Source organism: Oryctolagus cuniculus, chromosome X (assembly GCF_051225735.1).
Source record: "Oryctolagus cuniculus isolate XC-2025 breed Fujian yellow rabbit chromosome X, ASM5122573v1, whole genome shotgun sequence".
In the NCBI taxonomy this organism is placed as follows: domain Eukaryota; kingdom Metazoa; phylum Chordata; class Mammalia; order Lagomorpha; family Leporidae; genus Oryctolagus; species Oryctolagus cuniculus.
In genome coordinates, this window is record NC_142888.1 from 10,508,625 (window position 1) to 10,529,433 (window position 20,809).

The 20,809-nt window shown below is 43.3% G+C and overlaps 1 protein-coding gene across 6 annotated transcripts in view; it reads right to left on the reverse strand.

Annotated features, from left to right (window-relative positions):
- The window catches only part of PCYT1B (phosphate cytidylyltransferase 1B, choline), a 123,554-nt gene that overhangs the window by 71,431 nt on the left and 31,314 nt on the right, over window positions 1-20,809 (reverse strand). Inside the window, exon 2 of one of the 6 annotated variants that reach the window (XM_089324872.1) lies at window positions 12,461-12,584. The exons of the other annotated variants lie outside the window; for them this stretch is intronic. The gene's annotated coding sequence lies outside the window, so the exon portion shown is untranslated. The remainder of the gene's footprint in view (window positions 1-12,460; window positions 12,585-20,809) is intronic. 6 annotated transcript variants of the gene reach the window in all.

Consider the following 20,809-nt stretch of genomic DNA (forward strand, 5'->3'; position numbering starts at 1 on the left):
TGTGCAGTGTGCATCACTGATGACTGGACCAATCAGACAACAGGCTGATAAACCAGTGAGAACTTAACATAGGACTACTGATGGTGAAGGTCTACTGCAGAGTTGCTTGTTGAAGCTTAGCCACTCTTTAACTGCAGTGGTTCAATTCAGTCAGACAGATCTGAGTTCAAATCCTAGCTCTGTTATTTAATATACCCATTTGACTTTTTAAAATCTGACTTTTAGAAAACTGCTGGTTCTTAACTTCTGTAACTTTCAGTGTTCTCACCTATGAAAGGGGGATAATAAAGAGATCTACCTCAGAAAGCTGTTTTAAAAACTAAATGAAATAATGTATGAATGATAAATACCATTTTGCCTCACCATAATCTAATCTCTTCCTGTCCATTTCCACTCCTCTGTATGGCTTCCCACATGGACTGCAGCAATGGGCTCCCTTGCTCTCCTGCTTCCAGCTGGACTGGGTCCATGAAAAGCATGGTGGGCAGCACAAGAAGAAACTCAGGGTGTTATCTCCTTGGCTTCCTCTCTGCTAAGAAGCAGTGTTTTTGTCCTTTGACTAGAATTCATGGTTCCTGTGAGAGGTCTCTCTTTATATAGCTCTCTGTGAGGTTATGTTCACCACACACACCCCTTGCACTGAAAGCCTAGGGGCATGGCAACCCCAGTGTTTCTAGGCCTGGTCCTTGAGGTTCCTGAAACCCTGCGCATACTTTTGTAAATAGTCCCTTTATTAATCTCTCTTCAAATTTCCCCTTTATAGTGATCGGTCTATGTCAGTGATCTGTCTGTGACATGGCCTTGCTTATACAGCATCTGTGTCCAGCACTATAATGCCAGACTCAACAGACATTAGCTAGCCAACGTTGATGAGACATGTTAAAAGCAAGGAGATCAGTTGAAAAGTAATTGCCCATAGTTACAAAGTTTATAACCACCTCCAGAATGTCTTCCAGTAGCCAAGAATGTTACAAGCACAGAACAATTTAATCAGCATATGCAAAAGAGGTAAGAACAGGGCTCCGGAGTCCATTTCTCCCGAACAGGCATTCTGCCTCAGGACTCAGCAGGTGTAGCACTACAAATCCAGAATCACAAAAAGATATCACAAAATCTCATCTTCCTGTGTCCGTTTGAATTTACGAGTCTCTGGGGCCAGTGCTATAGTGGGCTAAGCCTTTGTCTACAGCACCGGCATCCCATATGGGTGCCAGTTCGTGTCCCAGCTGCTCCTCTTCCCATATTTTATGAAAGCTTGATTTAATTTGGAGTTTAAATATTTTACTCTGTTTGAAAATAGAGAGGAAAGGAAAATAAAAAAGATTGTACAGTTGGCCATAGGTCTACCGCAGGTAAACTCTTAGATTGTTGGACTGTGTCATTGATTATGTACAATCTCACATTAGGCAGCTGGTGCAAAGGCCTCACCAACAGATGTCACTGAAGTGGAGCAAAAAGAGGCCCAGTACATGGTTCAGTGCCAAGAAACATCCATTTTTCATTTAGTTAAGTAAGGTGTGCACACATTATGAAGTGACAGGCACCATTGAAAACAGTAAGACAGACATGTACTAACAGGAAATGATTTCTAACACATTTTGTTGAGTGCAAAAAGCAAGTCAGAAAACAATATGTATAGTATGATACCATTTATAGGAGGGGAAAGAGAGAGAAAGGTAATTGCATGGAAATAGTTTAGAACTGTGCTAATACAGTAGCCAGGTTCTATTTATATTCAAATCACAATTGATTTACATTAAATTAAAAAGAGTGTCTCAGTCCTAGCCGCATTTCAAGTGCTCAGTAACCATGTGTGGCTATCATGGGTACTATACTGGACACAGCAAATACAGAATACTCCTGTCATCACAGTAAGTTCTACCATTGGCCTAGAAGGATACACATTAAGGTTGTCTCTGGGAAAGAAGGTAGCATTCTGGAGAGACAATGAGGGAATGCTTTCATTGTTTATTCCACATACGTTGGCTATTTTGCCTTATTTTTATAATGGGAACACATACATGAAATGTACATAATGGAAAAGTAAATTTAAAGAATTGTCTCCTGTGAATTTAGAGATGTAGGTTCAGATGTTGCACATGTAGAAGAATGGGAGTAGTTATAGAAAAGAGGGGGATATTTTAAAAAAATGACAATTATTATCTATAAATTGTTAAATTATGATTCCCAGGTACATGGAATATTTAAAACTCATTTGAAGGACAGGCATTTGGCTTAGTGATTAAGACATTGATTAAGATGCCTATATCCAAGGCTGGCACTGTGATATAGTAGGCTAAGCCTCCACCTGCGGTGCCGGCATCCCATATGGGCACCCGTTTATGTCCTGGTTGTTCCTCTTCTGACCCAGCCCTCTGCTTATGGCCTGGGAAAACAATAGAAGATGGTCCAAGTGCTTGGGCCCCTGTACCCATGTGAGAAACCCAGAGGAAGCTCCCAGCTCCTGGCTTCGATCTGCACAGCTCCAGCCCTTGCAGCAGATGGACGACCTTTCTGTCTGTCCCTCTCTGTCTGTGACTACCTCTCAAATAAATAAATAAAATCTTTAAGAAGAAAAAAAAAAGAGGCCAATATCCCATATCAGAGTACCTCAGTGCGATACTAGTTACAGCTCCTGACTCCAGCATTCTTGGTAATGCAGACCCTGTGAGGCAGCTGTGACAGCCCAAGTTACTGGGTTCTTGCCACCCATATGTGAGACGTGGATTGAGTTTCTAGCCCCATATTTCTGTTCCCAACTAGGGCAATTACAGGCATTTATTTATAAATAAATAAAGCTTTAAAATTCATTTGAGCAGGACCAGCACTGTGGCGTAACAGGTAAAGCCACCACCTGCAGTGCCAGCATCGTATATGGGCTCCGGTTCGAGTCCTGGCTACTCTACTTCCAATCCAGCTCTCTGCTATAGCCTGGGAAAGCAGTACAGGATGGCCCAAGTCCTTGGGCACCTGCACTCACATGGTAGACCTGGAAGAAGCTCCTGGCTCTTGGCTTCGGATCAGTGCAGCTCTGACTGTTGAAGCCAATTGGGAGTGAACCATCAGATCGAAGACCTCTCTCTCTCTCTCTCTCTCTCTCTCTCTCTCTCTCTCTCTGCCTCTCCTTCTCTATCTGTGTAACTCTGACTTTCAAATAAATAAATATTTTTTTAAAAACTCATTTGAGCTTTTTTTAAAAAGATTTTATTTTATTTATTTGACAGGCAGAGTTACAGACCATGAGAGAGAGAGAGACAGAGAGAAAGGTCTTCCTTCCGTTGGTTCACCCACCAAATGGTTGCCAATCCGAAGCCAGGAGCCAAGTGCTTCCTCCCGGTCTCCCATGTTGGTGCAGGGGCCCAAGCACTTGGGCATCCTCCACTGCCCTCCCGGGCCACAGCAGAGAACTGGACTGGAAGAGGAGCAACTGGGACTAGAACCGGTGCCCACATGGGATGCGGGCATGGCAGGCAGAGGATTAACCTAGTGTGCCACAGCACCGGCCCCTCATTTGAGCTTTTAAAAATTAAATTGCTTTCATATTATCTACATATTACTCATTTTTAATAAAAGTTTTTTTAGTGTTTGTACCTTTTATTTTTATTTGACAGGCAGAGAGACAAGAGACAGAGAGTTCCCATCTGCTGGTTCACTCCCTAAATGCTTGCAGTAGGTGAGTCTGGACCAGAGCTGAAGCCAGAAGCTGGGAGTCAAGAGCCAGAGCCGGGAATAGAATCCAGGTATTCCAATGGGAGATGCAGGCCTTTTAACTGGCATCTTTCTTTTATAAATGATTTCTTTTATTCATTTGAAAGGCAGAGTTACAGAGAGAGAGAAAGAGATCATCCATTTGCTGATTCACTCCCCAAATAGCCACAATGGCCAGGGCTGGGCCAAGCTGAAGCCAGGAGCCAGGAGCCTGGAACTCCATCTGGGTGTCCCACATGGCTGGCAGGGACCCAAGCACTTGGGCCATCTTATGCTCCCCTCCAGGTACATTAGTAGGGAGCTGCATCTGCAGTGGAGCAACCAGCACTCAAACCAGTACCCGCATGGGATGCTGGTATCACAGGTGGCAGCTTATGCAGTGTGCTACAATGCTGGCCCTTTAACTGGTGTCTTAACTGATAGGCCAAATGCCTGCCCCTGGGCGTTGTTCATTTTTCCAACATGCACTACCTGAATGCTTACTGTGTGCCAGGCATTGTTCTAGCTTCTGAGGATGCATAAGTAGGCAAAACAGACCAAAAACATCTGTGCTCATAACATAGTAATAATAAACAGCAACAGAAAACACAAAAGATGTTTTATGTCAAAAAGCGATTAAGTGCTATAAAAAATAATTAGGCTAGAAGGGGGACTAGAGAATGTAGGTGGTGTAACTGTAAGTAGCACAGTCAAGGGAGTCAATAGATGTGTAAATATATAAAGGATCAGTCAAGCTCCATGGAGAAAGCTCTGGAGAAAAAACACTGCAGGCAGAGAAAACAGCAAGCGCAAAGGCCAGGAGCACATCTGGCTTCTTCCAGGAATAACTAGGAGGCCAGTGTGCCTGGAGGAAGTGAGCAAAAAGTAGTAGGAGATGTAGCCAGGGAAATGAGACAGGAAGGGAGAGGATGGGAGGCGCCCAGTGTGTGTGTGTGTGGGGGGGGGTTGGGAATGACTGACTTTCACTGCAGGGAATTGGGAGCCATTAGATGGTTTGAGCAAGGCATGATATGATATGACTTAGCTCTAACAGGACTCCTGCTGATATGTTACCAATAAACAATAAGAGGTCAAAGGTAGAGTCCAAAAAAATAACTGAGGCTTCTGGTGTAATAAACAGGCAAAATAAGATAGAGGCTGGAGCGAGAGCAGTAGCAATGCAGATGGTGAGAAGTGGTCAGATTCTGGCTAGATTTTACATAAATAAAACTTGGAATAGATTGGATGTACAGTGTGAGAGGAGTCCAGGTAATTCCAAAGATATCTGCCTGAAGAACTGGAAAGACAGCATTGCCGTGCTGTAGGACAGGAAGACACAGGAAAAGGTCCAGGTGGGAGGGACATCACCAGCACCAAGGATTCCGTTCTCCAGCATTTGGTTTGGCATGCCTCCTAGATTTGCAAGTGGAGATGTCATGGAGAGAGTTCTATATGCAACTCTGGAGTTTGGAAGAGAGGACTAAGCTAGGGATAGAGGTATAGAAGTCAACAGAATTGAAATGATATTTAGGGGCTGGCACTGTGGAATAGTGGGTAAAGCCACCTCCTGCAGTGCCAGCATCTCATATGGGCACCAGTTTGAGACCTGGCTGCTCCACTTCCAATTCAGCTCTCTGCTATGGCCTGGGAATGCAGTAGAAGAAGATGGCCCAAGTGCTTGGATCCCTGCACCCACATGGGAAGACCAGGAAGAAGCTCCTGGCTCCTGGCGTCAGATTGGCGCAGCTCTGGCCATTGTGGCCAATTGGGGAGTGAACCATTGGATGAAAGACCTCTCTCTCTCTGCGTCTCCTTCTCTTTGTGTGTAACTCTGACTTATAACTAAATACATCTTTAAAAAAAGAAATGATGTTTAAAGCCATCGGGATAGTATTCATTTATTACTAATTATATACTCATTCAGCTATGGGCATGAATGCAGACAGAAGAGAGGTCTACTGCTGTCAGATGAGACATTCAAACAAAGACGGATTCTAAACTCAACAAGACAATACATTTACCAATGTTTCACAATGTTTTCTTATAATTATCCTGTTATGTATTACAGAACACTTGGAACACTGAGTTGAAAGACAAAAGTCACCAACAATTACATTTCCCAGAGACAACCATTGCTAACTCTATATTTCGTTGCAGGCTTTCAGATATGTCATATATACACCTTAGCAGCTCGGGACTCTTACTGCCATAGGTGGTTTTATTTTGCTCAATCTCATGATTATTTTATCATGCCATTAAAGAATTTTCTACCTCAGTAATTATAATAGCTGTAAAACATTCCACTGGTTAGAAAAATCAAACGGGCCAGCACTGTGGTGGCGTGGGTTAAGCCATGGTTTGTGACACTGGAACAAGAGCGCTGGTTTAAGTCCCAGCTGCTGCACTTCCAATCCAACTCCCTGCTAATGCACCTGGGAATGCAGTGGGAGATAGCCCAAATACTTGGGCCCTTGCCTCAAAAGTGGAAGACCAGGACAGAGGTCCTGGCTACAGGCTACAGGCTTCAGCCTGGCCCAGCCTTGGCTGTTGCAACCATTTGGGGAGTGAACCAGCAAATGGAAGATCTCTTTCTCACCCTGTCTGTCCCTCTCTTTCTGTCATTCTGCCTCTCAAATAAGCACATCTTTTTTTTTAAAGAAAAATCATAATTTAAATATTTCTGTAATGTTGAATATTATTTATTTATTACTAATACAAATAGTACTCAAACATAATTTTGAACCTCTGATTATTTCCTTATAATAGATTCCTAGAAGCTGAGGTAGTTAGATCAGGGGTATAAACATTCTAAAGATAAATATTTGAAGAACATTTTAACATGTATTGGTAAATTACTCTCCACAAAAGCGGTATCATTTACACTCACATTACAGTGTATGAAAGCACCTATCTTGCTGCCATCTCACCGGCACGGAGTATTATCTTTGTCAATTTTATAGACCAAAAAATGGCATCATGCTGCTTCTATTTGCATTATTTTGATTACAAGAAAGATTGAACATTTTTCACATGTTTATTAGCCCTTTGTATTTTCTTCTGAGAATAATCTATCCTTTGCCCATTTTCTCTATTGTTGAGAAGTATTTTGAGGTTGGTTAAATGCAAAATAGTAGCACAGTTAAAAATTAACTTCAGTGTCTTTTAGAAATCACATTTTCCAGCTTTATTTAAAGTTCCCTCATAAGAACTCCATTTATAGAAATGTATTTGAAAGGCAGAGGGGCTGGCGCCGTGGCTCACTTGGTTAATCCTCTGCCTGTGGTGCTGGCAGTATCCCATATGGGCGCTGGGTTCTAGTCCCGGCTGCTCCTCTTCCAGTCCAGCTCTTTGCTGTGGCCCGAGAGGGCAGTGGAGGATGGCCCAAGTGCTTGGGCTCCTGCACCCACGTGGGAGACCAGGAGGAAGCACCTGGCTCCTGGCTTCGGATCGGCGCAGCACCGGCTGTAGCGGCCATTTGGGGAGTGAATCAAAGGAATGAAGACCTTTCTCTCTGTCTCTCTCTCTCTCTCTCACCGTCTATAACTCTACCTGTGAAATAAAAAAATATTAAAAAAATAAAAATTAAAAAAAAAGGCAGAGAGAGGGAGAGAGATCTCCCATCTACTGGTTAATTCCTACCATGATGCCTACAATGGCTGGAGCTGGGCCAGGCCAAAGCAGGGAGCTGGGAACTCATTCTGAGCCTGACATGTGAGTGGCAGGGATCAAACTACTTGAGCCCTAACCTGCTTCCTTCCAGAGTGTGCAATAGCAGGAAGCTGCAACAGGGAGCAGAACGTAGAGCCATTTACTTGAGAGCAGGCACTCTGACATGAAGCAGCTCAACTGCTGCACCAAACGTCCATCTCTAGAACTCAGTTTTGTAAATCAGTATGGGAACACATTACTGTTCTGACAATCAAGGATCAGAATTTTTATTATGCCCTAGGGATACAGGCTTCCTTCAAACATTGGCCACCTGGGGCCTACAGTATGACATAGAAGGTCTGCAGTGCTGGTATCCCGTATGGGCACCAGTTTGAGTCCCAACTGCTCTTTTTCTGATCCAGCTCTCTGCTAATGAACCTGGGAAAGCAGTGGAAGATGGCCCAAGTTCTTGGGCCCCTACCACACACTTGGGAGACCCAGAAGAAGCTCCTGGCTCCAGGCCTCAGATTGGCCCAGTTCCAGCTGTTGTGGCCATCTGGGGAGTGAACCAGCAGGTGGAAGATTCTCTCTCTCTGCCTTTCAAATAAATGAATAAATATTTTTAAAAAACTGACCACCCATCACCTGTAACTCCCCCTCTTCACCCCCTACTATGGTCACCTTCTTTAGAAACTCATAGCAGAGGCTGGTGCCGTGGCTCACTAAGCTAATCCTCCGCCTTGTGGCGCCGGCACACCGGGTTCTAGTCCCGGTTGGGGTGCCAGATTCTGTCCCGGTTGCCCCTCTTCCAGGTCAGCTCTCTGCTGTGGCCAGGGAAGGCAGTGGAGGATGGCCCAAGTGCTTGGGCCCTGCACCCCATGGGAGACCAGGAGAAGCACCTGGCTCCTGCCATCTGATCAGCGTGGTGCGCCAGCTGCAGTGGCCATTGGAGGGTGAACCAACGGCAAAGGAAGACCTTTCTCTCTCTGTCTCTCTTTCTCACTGTCCACTCTGCCTGTCACAAAAAAAAAAAAAAAAAAAAAAAAAAAAAAAAAACCAACAACCTCAACCTCATAGCAGGGGCTGGCGCTGTGGTGCAGGTTAATCCTCCGCCTGCAGTGCCAGCATCCCATATGGGCACTGGTTCTACTCCCAGCAGTTCCTCTTCCAATCCAGCTCTCTGCTATGGCCTGGGAAAGCAGTAGAAGATGGCTTAAGTGCTTGGGCCCCTGTACTTGAATGGGAGACCCGGAAGAAACTCCTGGCTTCGGATCTGCACAGTTCTGGACATTGTGGCCATTTGGGGAGTGAACCACTGGATGGAAGAACTTTCTCTCTGTCTCTCCCTCTCACTGTCTATAACTCTACCTCTCAAATAAATAAATAAATAAAATTATTTTTAAAAAATAAACATGAGACTTTATAATCATTTAAAAAATGAAACTCATAGCAGTGAATTCAAACAGCTAGAAGACACTTAATACTATAAATAAAATCAAATCCCATTGATTCTTTTTTTTATTTAATAAATGTAAATTTACAAAGTGCAACTTTTGCATCATTGTGGCTTTTTCCCCCATAACCTCCCTCCCACCCACAGCCATCCCATCTCCCACTCCCTCTCCCATCCCACTCTTCATCAAGATTCATTTTCAATTATCTTTATATACAGAAGATCAACTTAGTGTATACTAAGCAAAGATTTCAACAGACTGCACCCATACAACCGCACAAGATATAGAGTACTGTTCGACTAGTAGTTTTTCTGTTAATTCTCATACTAAAACACATTAAGGACAGAGATCCTACGTGGGGAGCCTGTACCCAGTGACTCCCATTGTTGATTTAACAATTGGCACTCTTATTTATGACGTCAGTAATCACCCGAGGCTCTTGCCATGAGCTGTCAAGGCTATGGAAGCCTCTTGAGTTCACCAACTCTGAACTTATTTAGTCAAGGCCATATCACAGTGGAGGTTCCTTCCTCCCTTCAGAGAAAGGTGCCTCCTTCTTTGATGGCCCGTTCTTTCTGCTGGGATCTTGTTCACCGAGATCTTTCATTCAGGTCGTTTTTGCCACCGTGTTGTGGCTTCCCATGCCTGTGAGACTCTCATGAAATCCCATTGATTCTAAAATGCACATTCCATTCCCCACCCATCCACTATTTTAATATCTTTGATATTTGAGGGATTTTACAATAAATATTGTCTTAAAATCAGTGTTGGCCCCTTTTTTCACATTGTAGCACTCCCAAATAGAAATGCAACTTAAAATTAATGGCATCTTTTTTATTTTTTAAAGGCAAAGTTACAGAGAGGGAGAAGGGGGAGAGAGAGAGAGAGAAGGTCCCCCATCCACTGGTTCACTCCCCAAATGACTACAGTGGCTGGAGCTTCTTCCATTTTTCCCACACGGATGTAGGGGCCCAGGAACTTGGGTCATCTTCCACTGCTTTCTCAGACTCATTAACAGGAATCTGGATCAGAAGCAGAGCAGCTGGGACTCAAACCGGTGCCCATATGGGATGCCAGCACTGCAGACAGCAGCTTTTCCCTCTATGCCACAATGCCGGCTCTAATTAATGCCATCTTTGATTAATGAAATGCATAGATGCTATTACCAATAGCAAATATTTTTCACTTAGAGTTAAGAAATTCCATACCCTAAATCATTTTTTCCTTAGGCCTTTGAACTTTAGGAATTTATAATGAACATCAATAATAATCTTAAGTTATAGTCATATCCCATTTCCTTCCCCAAAGGACTTAAAGATGTGAGGTTAAGGAGAAAATATGATTAAAAAAAAAAGGTCGGGGTGAAATGGGCAAGCAGGAATGCATATCATACTTCTACATTTCAGACAGGTGGATCACAGAAATTGCTTTAAGCTCTCAGCAGTCATAGCAAAGAGGAAAACAAAGTTAATGGTATCCTTTGCAAAGAACAAAATACGTATTAAGAAAAAGCACAGGGCTTGGTACATGCACATCCTTTATCAGAGTGCCTGGTTTGAGTACTGGCTCTGCTTTCTGGTTTGTTGTTGTTGTTGTTGTTTTGCACAGGCAGAGTTAGAGAGAGACAGAGAGAAAGGTCTTCCTTTCTTCGTTGGTTCACCCCCCAAATGGCCATTACAGCCAGCGCTGTGCCTGATCCGAAGCCAGGTACTTCCTCCTGGTCTCCCATGCGAGTGCAGGGCCCAAGGACCTGGGCCATCCTCCACTGCCTTCCTGGGCCACATCCAAGAGCTGACTGGAAGAGGAGCAACTGGGACAGAATCTGGCGCCCCAACCAGGACTAGAACCTGGGGTACTGGCGCCGCAGGCGGAGGATTAGCCTAGTGAGCCGCTTTATCATGACGTGGCTCTGCTTTCTGATCCAGCTTCCTGCTAATGTGCACCTTGGGAGGTTCAAGTACTTGGGTCCTTGCCATTCACTGGGAGATTCAAATTGAGTTCTGGGCTCTGGGCTCAGGCCTGGCCCAACCCAGACTGTTGGAGGTACTTGGGGAGTGAACCACTGGATGTCTGTCTTTTTGACTTTCAAATAAAATGAAAATAAATAAAAATTTATTCTTTAATTTAATTAATTTAATTTAATTAATTTGATCTCTCTCTCTCTCTCTCTCTCTCTCTGTCAAATAAATATAAATGAATAATTAAAAGAAAGAAAGAAAAAGCACAGCATTTCCTGATGCTGAGTTCCGACAGAAACTCCTCCCATGGTACCACCTTAAGAGGCATGCTGGGTGATGCTATAGCATAGATGTCCACACTCAACAACATTTCCCAATAAAGGAGTCCTGTTCTTTCTGTTTGTCTCCATAGTGCCCTCCATACAAGGCAGAGTCCCAGCACCAAAACCTATCTCTGCAGGGAGCCAAATGTGCAGTCTGAAAATGCAGTTCGTTCTTCCTAATAGCTGCATGCGTGGGTAATATTTAGAACTTCTAGATCAGTGTTTTCTAACATGGGCTGGGATGGGCAAGATAACCCCCTGGAGAGCAAGACTTGTGTTTGTATTTATTGTTCATGTCAAAAAGAAAAAAAAAAAAAAACAAGAAAGGAAGCATTGCTAACAGCTAAGTCTAATTCATAAGTTTACACTGGCATCCTATCTGTGTCACTATAAAGTATACGAGGTGTCCTAAGGGAGGAGTAAATGTTGGGTGGCCTGAGCCTCCTGACAGTTGCATTTGCTTTCAGCTTATCACAATATAGGGCAGTTCACCTGGGCTTTCATAAATACATTTGTGGTTTATATTATCTAGTTGTAACTACAGCAGTGCTTATAAAATCAGCAGGTGGCTTAAAACATTTCCTGCAATGCAGTAGGAAGCAAAAATAATACCAGCTCAGGAAAAAGAAGAAAATGGCAGGGCTGACCCTTCTACTCCCAGTATGGTTCTGCATCAGTCGCGTTATCAGGTATGAACAATAAGGACCTGATCTGATCTGACAAGACAGTCTAATCAAAATATCTGCCACCATTAGCATTAAACCTTGCCTGGAGCATATATTGTGCCTTGAGATATTAGCTAATGATGGTATTGTTATTACCATGATACTTTAAATTGAAGCATTTTGAACATGAAGCCAAATCTCTTGATTTTTTCAAGTTTTAATGCTTCAAGTCATGTGCTACTCAATCCAGTACTTTACAGCATCCTGCTACATATAAGGATAAATGTTTAGAAGCCTTTGTTGGGTTTCTATAATCCAATACAGAAAAAGACAAAAGTCCCATACCATTGCAGAAACATCTGTTCTTCATGCCACAGTAAAACTAGCTGCTCTAACGCATAGAAAAAAATTGATGTCAAACTGAAATGCATTCCTTTGTCAGCAAATATATTTAGAAGACATATAGAAAACATTGCTGAAGATTGGAAGAAACAAGCATTAGAACAAATTATGCAGTGTGGGAGGTTTGCTATACAGTTGGATGGAAGTACAGATATTTCTATCATGTCTCAGCTTGAAGTATTTGCTAGAGTCTATTTCCATAACAAAACCTTTTTTTCTGAGCCACTAAAAGAAAGCTGTTCCAAAGAAGATATATTCTATAAAGTGGATTACTTCTTTAACAAAAGTTATTCTTTATAGGAAAACTGTGGAAGTGTAATTACCAATGAGGTGACTGCTTTGCTCTTAGACCTCTGGTCTCCCACCTGCTTGAGAAGTACCTCTCTGTCTTCTTTCCATAACCTTTTCTTTACTGATTCTTTAAATGTTGTTCTTCTGGGTTCCTTCCTGGAAGATTATGGGGCAAGTAGATTAGCCAGATTTCATGTAGAGATAGGCAGATATAAGGAGGATTGTAATAGCTTTCATTTCAGCTGTTCTGATTTTTCCCTCTCCGAAACCATGATAGAATGGCTCTGGGCCAGATCTTTTCTAGAACCCACCCTGTAGCAGGATTATTCTGAGGCACTCTCACAGCTAACCATTTCCTTCTGAGTCTAGAAACTGTCTGAAAAGGACAAGCCCTTGTTAGAGCATACAAATTGAGGGCCATGGATTTTAATTCACAGATTACCTGACTAGGGCTGAGCTGGTCCTAGAAATAAGGCAAGCTGGGACCAGTGCTGTGGCGTAGCGGGTAAGGCTGCCACCTTTGGTGCTGGCATTCCATATGGGTACTGGTTGGAGTCCCGGATGCTCCGCTTCCAATCCAGCTCTCTGCTATGGCCTGGGAAAGCAGTAGAGGATGGCCCAAGTCCTTGGGCCCTGTACCCATGTGGGAGACCTGGAAGAAACTCCTGGCTCCTGACTTCAGATCAACCCAGCTCTGGCCGTTGCTGCCATTTGGATAGAAGATCTCTCTCTCTCTCTCTCTCTCTCTCTCTCTCTCTGCCTCTGCCTCTCTATAACTCTGCCTTCCAAATAAATAAATCTTAAAAAAAAGGCAAGTTTAGTTCAAGGGCTTTTCCTAAGTCTCTTCAGAGCTGGATACCCTGGCTGCTAAAAGGGCTGAGCATGTTGAAGCTCTGTTAGTGGCCAAGAGCTGTAATTTATGTAGAACCTGGTATCATTCCTCAGAGTGTTGTCTGTTAGACCACCACAGTTATTTGGGAATGGGACGTATGCTGTGCACTGTATTCTTTCTCCATTACTGTGGTCAGAATTTGTCTAAACTTTGGACTAAAGAATAATACACATACAGAAAAGTATAGACAGTAAATTTTCACGAACTTAGTATACATAACCATCAAATCAAGTAACTGACTCCTGCCAGCATCTGTCCCATGCCCTGTCAACTACACTGACCTCTAACAATACAGATAAGCTTGGCTTAATTTATTTTTTAAGACTTATTTATTTGAAAGGCAGAAAGAGATCTATCGATCTATCTATCTATCTGAAATCTGCTGGTTCACTCCCCAAACGGCCACAATGGCCAGGGCTGGGCCAGGCCAAAACTAGGAGCCCAGAACTCCATCAAGGTCTCCCACATGGATGGTATGGACCCAAGCACTTGGGCCTTCCCAGGCACATTAGCAGGGGGTTGGATTGAAAGTAGAGCAGCTAGGACTTGAACCAGCACACATGTAGGATGCCAGCATCCAAGACATAGGCTTAGCCCACTGTGCCACAGCATTGGCTCCCTGCTTAGTTTATTTCATAGAAACGTAATCATGCAATATATATTATTTTGTGTCTGGCTTCATTCAATGTTATATCTGTAAGATTCATCCATATTCCTACAGATGGTTGTACATTCTTCAGTCTCATTGGTGTACAGCATTATATTGTTCAGATACATTACAATCCATTTATCCATTCTGCCTGTGCTTAACATTGGGTAGTTTTCAGTTTGGGATTATTATGAATAATGCTACCAAAATATACTAATATTAGTTTTTGGTGGCCCTGGGTGCAAGTTTCCTAGGAGTGCAACTGCTGGGTCAACATATTGATTTTGAATGTCTAATTTTACTACAAAGAGCCCAGCCATCTGATTTGTTTCTACTCCTGATCCTGAAAGTACAAGCTGCAACACGGGAGGACTAAATACAGCATCTCTCAAAGCGCGTCCAAGAATATCTTTCTTCTGAATCACCTGGGTGCTTGAGCAGGCAACTTTTTGCTCATTGATGCCTGAGAATTGTGTGTAGTAGAAACTGGACTTTAGAATTCAGACAAGCCTGATTTTAAATCTCAGCCTAACTAGTTAGCATCTGATCTTTGGGAAATTACTCAATTCTTGGTTTCATTACTTATGATATCAGGAATACTAATTATTTTTAAAATTATTTATTGTATTTACTTGAGAGAGAGAGAGAGAGAGAGAGATTTCAGAGATCTTCCATCCTTTAGGTCACTCCCCAAATATCCACAGAAGCCAGGGCAGCGGCAGGCCTTAATCTGGGTCCTCCATGTAGGTGGTAGGGACCCAATTACTTGAGCCATTGCCTGTTGCCTTCCAAGGTGTACAGGAGCAGAGAGCTGGAATCAGGAGCAAGGCCAGAACTTGAACTCATGTTCTCTAATATGGGATGCTGGTGTCACAAGTGGCAAATGCCCACCCCAAGAACAGTAGTTCTTACTTCATGGGTCTATAACCTGGTTAAATGAGAAAATAGGAGCAGGTATTTGGCCAAAAAATTAAGACACTTGTTAAGACACCTATATCCCATATCAGAATACTTAGGCTCAAGTCCTGGCTCTACTCCCAATTCTAGCTTCCTGCCAGTGTGTACCCTGGGAAACAGCAAGTGAAGGCTTTAGTAGTTGAGTTGCTGGCATCCATGTGGGAGACCTAGATTGAATTCCCAGACTGGCCCAGTCCCAACCACTGTGGACATTTAAGAAGTGAATCAATGGATGGGAGTTTCTCTCTGTACTTCTCTTCTTTCCCTAACTCTCCAATAAATCAATAAAATTTCTTTTTTAAAATGACTGGACCTGGGAGCCGGTGCTGTGACTCTGACATCCCATATGGGCACTGGTTCGACTACCAGCCACTCCACTTCCAATCCAGCTCCCTGCCTATGCACCTGGGAAAGCAGCAGAGGATGATCCAAGTGTTTGAGCCCCTGCACCCATGTGAGACACCTGAAAGAAGCTCCTGGCTCCTGGCTTAGGCCTGGTCCAGCCCTGGCCATTGCAGCCATTTGGAGAGTGAACCAGAGGATGGAATATCTCTCTGGGTAGGTGTTTCTCTCTCTCTCTCTCTCTCTCTCCCTCCCTCCCTCCCTCCCTCCCTCTTTCCTTCCCTCCTTCTCTCCCTTTCTCCCTCTCTCCTTTTCTCCCCCTCTCCCTCTCTCTAACTCTACCTTTAAAATAAGTAAATCTTTTTTTTAAAAAAAATGACCAGACCTTGTGAGCCTCTAATTTTTAAAAAATGAGATAACATAAATAGAGCATTCAACACAGTATATACTATGAATTGTTGAATGGTTGCTCCATCCCCCCACACACACCTTGCCCATGGAGAATAGTCTCGAACCCAGTATAGAACAATTACCTTATAACTAAACAATTTGGAGGTATAATAAAATTTATTATTATGTGCCTGTGCCTACAAGCAATATTAGGCACACTAGAGATGAAGCACAGAAGTCTGTGTGTACCAGGAATGGGCTGTCAACATCATTTGGTTGGCAATAGACTGTACACATCATTCACGATGTTTCTATTAACCTATTATTGCTGTTGTTATTTTTTTAAATGCCAGTTTAAATACCCCAGCATCCCTTTGCACTGATGTCAGGTTCAGCGTGCATGAATTACTGAGTGGAAAACAAAAACACCAAAGTCAGAGACTTTGGCGGGAGGGAGGAGATTATATGAAAATGAATCTTGCTCAATAGGCTAGCCCCGTGTGGCACTGCACATTATTATACAGGCACACACAACCAGGGCTAACTGCTTTATTTTCTAATCACTGTGTTTTCAAGTCTGCCTTCAAGATTGTTGAGTGCTAAACTCTCTCTTTATCCCCAAGCAAGGTCAGCTTCCCCAGCTTCCCATACAACCCAGTTCATGCTGGGATAAAGAGGAAGGTAGGAATGTTAAAACAATAATGCTATGGTCTGAGGCCAGCAACGGGTAATCAGATCCTAGCAAGGTAAAGGCTGTTACCTCGGAGATTATTGGAAGAAAATAGGCCTAGCTTGCAATGCCTTGGTTTGTTCCTCTCTTCCTGGCTTTCTCCTTTTTATCCTGCCCCCAGTGGACAAATGGAATAACACTTTTTCTACATTAATTTACCCAGGGATCACCGAGAAGCTCTGTGCATGCACTAGGTTAAGATGCGAGAGTTTCAGGTCTATGGCCTAACTCATCACTATACTTCCACCCCTAGCATCAAGCTTAGATGGATAGCAGTTAGTTTAAAAAGGCCACTTTAGTCCAAAGCTATTCCGTATGCTATTTTTCAGGCCTCAAAAAAGCTCAGTGTTGCAAACTTCAGTTTTATGAAATAGATAAACCAGGACACTATTGTTTACAGTATGAAAAGATTCAGTATAGATTTCCTTAAACAATGAATAGAGCTTACCAAATATGATTCAGAATATGTTTAGTCTTTCTAAGGACGCATCTCAGGAATAAAGCAGAAGACAGCAGAAATCAATTGTACAACATAAATGTAAAATTCTAAAGTGCTTTGTGAACATTTGTTATTCATACTTAAACAATGTGTTGTAACATAAGATCATTCAAGCTGTTTTTTACTTCAAATGGATAAAAACAAAAGAAGGTAAGGAGTGGGGTGGCCCTGACTGTGGCAGAAGGATCAGGTCAAGATAGAAACTAGAAACAGTCTAAGAACTAGAGATCATCCATCCAGCTCATTGTAGGTGGTGGAATTGGGGTCCAGAGAGGAAAAGCTATTTGCCCAAGTCCACGTGGTAATTTGGTGGCAAAACTGAGATGAAAGTGAGACTGCAGGCGCCACTGAAACCAAGCTTTAGTATATTTGTGTCACCAGCCTCCAGCCTTTTTGCTGTGGGCCACATCTGGATTTGCTTTGGTAAGGTTTGGTATGGAACCTTGGAGGTCATCAGGAAGCACACCCATCTTCTCTCATCACTGCATCTCATTCTTTCTACTTCTGTCTCCCCCCAGCTTAGAAGCCTCTGGAGATGAAAGACCCTGGGGCTATCCCAGAATCATACTTGTGCACCTGCCAGAACTAAGCCACTCTGAATTTGCCTCCACCTTCACAGAAAAAAAATGAAGCTAGCAGATAAGGGAGTCTTTCAGCTTTTAGTCTGCTTCCTCTTATAACTTTTTCTTACCCAAACCATCCTTGCTAGCCTCTTAACCAGAGGGAGGGGTATCTCTTTTCCTGCCTGAAGCCAGTCCTTCCACTGAGTCCAGTACCTCCAGGCTCAGGGATATTCTCTCCATCTGTTGCCCCATCCACCTTCACCCTCTGCCTCTTTCCCATGTATAATTGGTAAGTTGCTATCATCGTAAAGAATGATGCCAAAACCTTTGGCATCTTAGTTGGAAAGAAAGAACAAAGAATGGAAGGAAAGAAAGATAAAGGGAAGAAAAGAAGGAAGGGGGAAAGGTAGCCTCTCTCCACCTTCAACTCTGATTTATCCATCTTCATCCTATGAATTCTGCTTTCCCTCTTGGACAAGCGTCCACTTCCCTACCTCCTAGAGGTTCCTTTATGTACTGCCACCTGGCAAATGCCCCTACCACTTCACTAAAACACCACTGACCTCTTCTCCCTGAATCCAAAAGCAGCTTTCTCTTTTCATCTCACTGGATCTCTCTCCTGCATTTGGTTCCATTGGACATTTCCTTCACATAATTTACCTTGCCCTTGGTCTCCCAATTTCTCAGCCATTTGAGAAATACCTCTCTGTCTTCTTTTCATAATCTTTCTTCTATTGGCTGTTTAAATGATCTTCCTCAGGATTGCATCCTGGAAATATTCTGGGATAAAATGAATTCATTTAACCAGATCTCATGTAGGGGATTGTAGTATCTTTAATTATAGTTCTGTTTTTCTCCCTCGAAGAACCTGATAGGATGGCTCAGAGTCAGTTACTTGCTAGAATTAGTCCTGCAGTAGGATTATCCTCAGACATTCTTCCTAGCTAATCATTTCCATCTACTTCCTTCTCAGGCCAGAAATTGTGACTCAATTTCACTACCTCGATTTTACTTTCATCTCCTTCATGCTGCTGTCTCCCAGATCTTTATCTCAAGCTCAGTACTCTCTACTGAGTTCCAGAACCAAATATTAACTAGATGCCTCTAAGTGGGAGTCTCCATAGTATCTCCAACATTTCTTATAAACTCTTCCCCACTGGTGCTCCCTTGTCTGTGACAGCACTCACTCGCTGGAGCCATAAAACTGGGTCTTCATTAACCCTTCCTTTATTTTGCCCAACTCAGACTCAGTTATCAAATTCTGGGGCATTTACCCCCTTATGGTTTCGCATATGCAGCCAGTTCTCTCCTTCCCCTCTGCCTGTCCATAGCTGCAAACTTATTAACTCTCATCTAGACTACTGCAACAGTCTCCTAACTGAAACAGAATAGGATACCACAGAAATTGTAAGAGTGTAAATTATGAGGCCGGCGCTGTGGCTCACTAGACTAATTCTCTGCCTGTGGCGCCGGCACCCCGGGTTCTCGTCCCGGTCGGGGCACCGGATTCTGTCCCAGCTGCTCCTCTTCCAGTCCAGCTCTCTGCTGTAGCCCGGGAGGGCAGTGGAGGATGGCCCAAGTCCTTGGGCCCTGCACCCGCATGGGAGACCAGGAAGAAGCACCTGGCTCCTGGCTTTGGATCGGTGCAGCGCTGGTCGTAGCAGCCATTTGGGGGGAGAACCAACGGAAGGAAGACCTTTCTCTCTGTCTCTCTCTCTCTCTAACTCTGCCTGTCAAAAAAAAAAAAAAAGAGTGTAAAATATGAAGTGATGGTTGTATTTATGCCTCTCTCTCTCTTTCTCTCTCTCTCTCTCTCTCTGTGTATGTATATATATGTATATATGTGTGTGTGTGTGTATATATATATATAAATGTATGTACTGTTCAGTGTGAAAAGTATTTATTGGGGCCAGTGTTGTGTTGCAGTGGGATAAGCCATTGTTTGTGACACTGGCATCCCATATTGGAGTGCTGGGTCAAGTCCCAGCTGCTCCACTTCCAATCCAATTTCCTGTTGGTATGCCTGAGTAGGCAGCAGGTGATGGTATAAGTGCTTGAGCTTTTTCCACCCACGTGGGAGACCTGGATGGAGTTCCTGGCTTCTGGCTTTGGCAGTCATTTAGGGAGTAAACTAGTGGATGGAAGATCTCTTTCTCTTTCTCTTTCCCTCTCTGACACTCTGCCTTTCAAATAAATACACAAATATTTTTTAAAAGAACAACATTTATATTGAAAAAATAAAAGTATTTATCATTGTATGCCCTCAGAGCTCATCCTGCATAGAACTGGGGAGGTGGCCGGCGCCGCGGCTCACCAGGCTAATCCTCCGCCTAGCGGCGCCGGCACACCAGGTTCTAGTCCCGGTCGGGGCGCCGGATTCTGTCCCGGTTGCCCCTCTTCCAGGCCAGCTCTCTGTTGTGGCCAGGGAGTGCAGTGGAGGATGGCCCAGGTGCTTGGGCCCTGCACCCCATGGGAGACCAGGAAAAGCACCTGGCTCCTGGCTCCTGCCATCGGATCAGCGCAGTGCGCCAGCCGCAGCGCGCCGGCCGCAGCGGCCATTGGAGGGTGAACCAACGGCAAAAGGAAGACCTTTCTCTCTGTCTCTCTCTCTCACTGTCCACTCTGCCTGTCAAAAAAAAAAAAAAAAAAAAAAAAGAACTGGGGAGGTGTCTGAACTCCCACTAGCTACAGGTAGCCACTGCGCGCTTGAAATTGGCTAGTATGAATTGAGATGTGTTTCAAGTATGATATACACACTGGATTTTTGTCTTAATATGAAAAATGCAAAATATCTCAATCATTTTTATGATTGCATGTTGACATAATACTTGGGACATATTGTGTTAGATAAAATGTAATATTAAAATTAGTTTCACGTGTTTTTAATTTTTAAAAATGTGGCTTCTAGAAAGCTTTAAATTATACATGTGGCTCAGATGGTTCAAGGCTACTCCCAAAAGTTCATAGAAAATAGAGTTAAAAGATAAGTTTATTTTGGTGCAGAAATGTTTTTTGAAATCCATGTATAGTTTTTTCATAATCAATATTTTCCATGAACTTTTAGAAATACCTTTGTATGTTTTATTTTGGATAGTAATGCTCTAGAGTCTAGAGTATACCATATGCAATGGGAGCTTAAGATCCCTTCAAAACCAGACTGATCCTTTCCATATCAAAAGCATGTTTTAGAATTTTTTTTTTTTCAAATGCAGGGCCTTGTCTTAAGTTGGGGATCGGATGGGGTTAACAGAAAACTCTCTGCTGGGAAGTACTTCTTCTGCTCAGTGGATAAAATATAGCTTTTAAGAAAGTCCAATATATTAAAGTCAAACTTCCATAAAGGTTCCCTTAAGGGATGT